The sequence below is a fragment of the Corvus hawaiiensis genome, chromosome 11 (genome assembly GCF_020740725.1).
Source record: "Corvus hawaiiensis isolate bCorHaw1 chromosome 11, bCorHaw1.pri.cur, whole genome shotgun sequence".
Taxonomy (NCBI): Eukaryota; Metazoa; Chordata; class Aves; order Passeriformes; family Corvidae; genus Corvus; species Corvus hawaiiensis.
In genome coordinates this window covers 18751587-18756338 of record NC_063223.1, presented here as the reverse complement: position 1 = coordinate 18756338, position 4752 = coordinate 18751587, and positions in this window count along the sequence as shown.

Sequence of the window (4752 nt, the reverse complement as noted above, 5' to 3'; positions counted from 1 at the left end):
CATTTTGTTTTTATCTTCCAGTTGATGATTATTGGAGTTCTGTTTATATCATTGGTACAGCTGATGCTTAAACTTGTTTGGATTTTGTAGGATATTTTATGTATAAATTCAATTATCAACCTAAACATACACACCATCCCCTAACACACATACAGATAAAATTTGCTGTAGTAGTTTTGTGACAAATGGCACCATTATAGTCAGTTTTTTCCTCTTTGTTTCTGTCAAATTGTTTGTATGGATTGGAATGGCCAAATTCCTTTGCTTTTACATTACATTGTTGTGATGAAAACCAATCCAGTGGCCAGGAATAAATCTGATATTTAATGAAATTTCCTAGCTGAATTAGGTTGTGACTGGCAATACTGCTGTTGGGAACTAACCAATTAACCAATTGTTCAACTGTTTGGTTTTTCCCTAATATTGTAAATATTTTATTTGTAAAGAAGTAGAGCAGGGGGAGCCCCTTTTTAGGCAAAGAAATTAAATTAAAGAATTAAGGCTTTGCCTAAATGGTTAATCTGCTTTAGCAGGCACAAAAGGTAATATATACAAGCCTGAATGTTGACCACAACTGAGCACCCATAAGGACGTATTGACTTCTTAGTTCATGTGAAGGATTGTTGTGAGTGCCTTGAGGTCAGTCCTAATTCCCTGGTTCCTGGATAGTCCTTCTATCTCAACTTTGAAATTCTTTTTGTGGAGTTCATATTTCTTGCTGTCTGAACAGCGTACTTTTTTTTTTGTGGTTTAATTACATGATTTTAAAGATAATGCCAAAGAGAGAGGATCTGAGGCTTTTTGAGCCGTATCCGTGCTTCAATAGATCTGCTGAGCTGTAATGGTTTTGTTCAGCACAAAATGTGTAACTCATCTGCATTCTGAGAGTGCGAGGAAATGGAGCTTGTTTTCAATATGAGCTGCAAATGAAGTTTGAAGCTGTGCACATGTGATGTACAGCTGGGCCCTGGAAACTGAGCAGGGCCTGCTCAAAAGCTTGAGCAGCTGGGGATCTAAAGAAAACTGATAGGAAGTGCTTATTCTCTGTTTCACTTTGGATTGCTTCCATGGAAAGATGTGTGTTCTCTCTAGTTTCTGGGTCTGAGCTGTGCTTCATGCACCACCTTGCTGGGATCTGGAAGGAGGAGTGAACCCGTTTCAGTGGATGTCACTGCACGTTCCTGTAGTGAGCTCTGTTCATGGAATGTGATGAGTATGCGCCCCCTGTGCAGCTAAGGCAGGATTTTCTGGTTATTGTGGGGAAAGGTAAAATATCTCTGGGTTTTCCTTTGACAGACTTCCTGGTTAGATGTGGTTAGTGAGCCTCTGACAGAGCTCTGTGTGTTGGTTTACTGGCAAGGTTTTGTGATTCATGGCTAATGTGTTCAGCATAACTGATTTCCAAAGTTCTGTGCCATCCCACTGAACTGAGAAAGTGGCAAGGAACACAACCAAGAGGGCAGATGTTTTATATCCATGGCCCATTTAATAAGACTGAAATAATTAAAGCTGTGTCAAGAAGAAAAAAACCAGTCCCTAAACACATATTGGGTATATGAGTAGTTCTGATCCAGTAGTAAACAAGAATCATGTTTTGTTCTTCGTTACACACTTTTGCTCCAAAAAGGGAAGAACGTAACAGAGCTTGGAAGACGACTGCAAGGTTTAGCTCTTAACATTCTCAAATGCAAGAGTATTCCAGACTTACATCTTTGTGGCCCCGCTTGGGAGAGAGGAGTATGAAAGAGGGCACTGATGCAGTTCTGAAGGGATGTGCTTGTGTCTCTGGGAACAACTGAGGCACAGTCATGCACTGTGAGAAAGTGCCTTGTATTCACTTGGGAATATCTTCAACTCCTGCATTTTTGTTTGTTTTGATTCCTGTTTCATTCATATGTTGTTAAGCCATTCATAACCAAACCCTGTATGTACGCGTGTCCCTTCTTGGCTGCAAAAAGTCAGGCTAGCCAGTCTCATTGCAAAAATCCCAAGAGCCCTGCCCTGGGCTGGGTTGAGGAAGACGTTGGTCAGCTTGCTGAAGGTTGTTTTGTGGCCTGTTTGCCAGCCCTGACAGCAAGGAGTGAGGAAGAGAGCAAATTAAGGCTGCACTGAAGAATCTAATTGTAGCTTCTTTTCGGTTCTGGATGCTTGACTTGGCAGTGCTGTTTTCCTAATGGAAGGGGTTTTTGGGAGTAATTTTATAAAACAAGTACCATGAAGTGCACCCACATGCCTTCTTTTATTTGTGTAATGATTTTTAGCAGTTTCTCAGCGTGGGTGAGGAGATGTTATGGGATGAGGACAGGGAAACGTGGCGGAGTACGGTACACGTGCAAGGAACAGAGTGTCTGTCTGAGGAGAGTCCTTTAGTCTGGGAGTTACTTCCATCTCTGAATGCATTTCTGTCACTGCAGATAAAACTTCTAAGTATGTCTCTGCTCAAGTGCTTCTCTAGGCAAGTAGGAGAACCTGTTTGGAAGAAGCAGAGTATGCCCATGAAGTACACTTTGCCATGGGCTGCTTGGCATTCTGCTTTGCTGGTCAAGTCAGGTTTATTGAAAATACAGGCAATAGTGTGTGACAATCCTCTATTTAACTCTCACTATTAGTCCTCCCATTTGAGGTTGATAGTATTTTGACCTGCAGAAAAGGTGGGGTTTTTTCTGTGGTTCCTTCAGAATTGTGCTGATCAGTTTTAGTTTTTTCTTTCTCCTTCAGATGACTTTGTTACCCAGTAGCTTTACACATGTTCATCTGGGAGCTCTGCAGAAGCACAGGACAAGGATTAGGGAAGTGCTGGGGCATCATTCAAGTCCTGCTCAGCACAGCCTGGTTGGAGGAGGGCTGTGGAGAACCTCCCCTGCTCAACAGGGATAAGTGTCAGGACTCATGGCCTGAGTTTTGGCTGCACAGCTGTGAGCACCTTGCCTCAGATTCCTAAGGAAAAGTTGTGAGAGCTGTGGAAAATGTCTGTAATATAGCCAGGCAGGATAAAAAACCTAGGATTGTTTTCTTGAGCCAGCAGTGCCAGGATTCAGGAGGAAAACCACCTCCAAGTAGGCATTCCTGACTATAAATACAGAGTTGGAAGGTGGCAGCTTGTGAGTCTTGAAGGTCCATTTCAGGGAGCTGCAGAGATTCCCTGTCAAATCATCTGCTGGTGGAGATGCTCTGAGTGTTGTATGTGTGCAATGCTTCATAGCTCTCTAGGTTTCACTGGTTTTGTGCATCTAAACCAATACATGAATTATCTTTTTGGAGTTGAATATATCACAGAATCATAAATGGTTTGGGTTGGGAGGGACATTTAAAGACCATCTAGTCCAGCCCCTTGCTATGAGCAGGGACATCATATCCTGCTTGTGGAGTCTATTTGCAGTTGGCCAAAGTGGCCTGAATGAAACAGCTCACAGGAAGAATTACAAAATTGTGGTGTGCAGGTGAATCAGGTCTTTTGGGGTGAAAACCACAACTGAAGCAGAAAAGCAGAATAAAATCAGAAACTGAAAACAAAACACATAACGTTCAGGTTTGGTAACAGGGCATTCAAGGTGCTCAGTATTCCACTGGGGCTGATTGCTCACCAGGTGAGGAGAACAGGGAAGGATTTCTCACCATCCAGTGGAAAATATAATGATGTAGGTCATCTGAAAGATATTCTGGTGTGGGAGCAGGAAGCTTTCATGGCTGAAGATGCATTGAGGAACGCTGAAAAGGCATTTGCAATCTGTCAGGGGAGCAGTACATCTAAGGCAAAGTTAAGGTTGCTGCAGTATGGGCCTTGAGGTGAGCTGCAACCAATTTGACTTAATCTATTACAGTTAGGAAAAGGAAAATTAGTCTCTGTAGGGTAAGAAAAGGTGGACTTGAAAGGGGAAGTTGAATTATTAAAGGAACAGGAACAGAATCGAAGTGGAAGAACAGAAGAGAAGTAGTGTGGAGTGGTGTGTGCTGCAAAAAGCCTGTGTTCAGCATCTGTGATGAAGTGCATGTGATGAAGGACATACAAAAGGCTAGACAATAAAACCTCCAGCTGTGCAGTTACTTGGAAAAAAGCTTAAGCAGCTTCAGGGCTGTAGTTAGAGGCAGAATTGTGGATTGGATCATTCAGCTTCCTCCAGGTCTTTGTAAAGAGCATTGCAGGAAGAGCATGGTGTGGTTGGATTTGTTGGTGCAGAATTTAGCCCAGAGACCGCAGCCCATGGGACTGAAGGGGAGGTTGTTGGTACAATCCAGATCACTTTGGTGTGGATATACCAAAAGATATGGTAGAGACATTTCCTATTTCTCCCCAGCTTTCTTTGTACCAAGACTTAGACCAGTTCTCTTCTGCCAATCCCATGTGGGCAAACTGGGAGAAATTGCAGGTGGATGCAGGCAGATGAAAAACTGACACTGCCAGAAGCAGCTGTCACACCTGTGAGTGGGAACACTGATCTCTGGTGGGGATCATGGGACACAGGGAGTAGAGGGCAGTGAAGCTGTGGTGCAGACTCTGCTTTACCTGACACCACACGTGCTACCTGGAGGAACTCATAGTGGATATACAGGAGCTCCACAGGGAGAACAGTGGATTTTAAGTTTAAAGAATTAGGGAACAGAAATGGAAAACTAGAAGAGTTTTGCACTGATAATGTTTGAATTGCAACTAGATGTGCATGAGTTAATATTCACTATTGAAATAGTAGAAAATTTAATGTATTAAGTATGGACTCAATCTTGAATGAGCAAAGAAAGGTAAATGGTAAATAT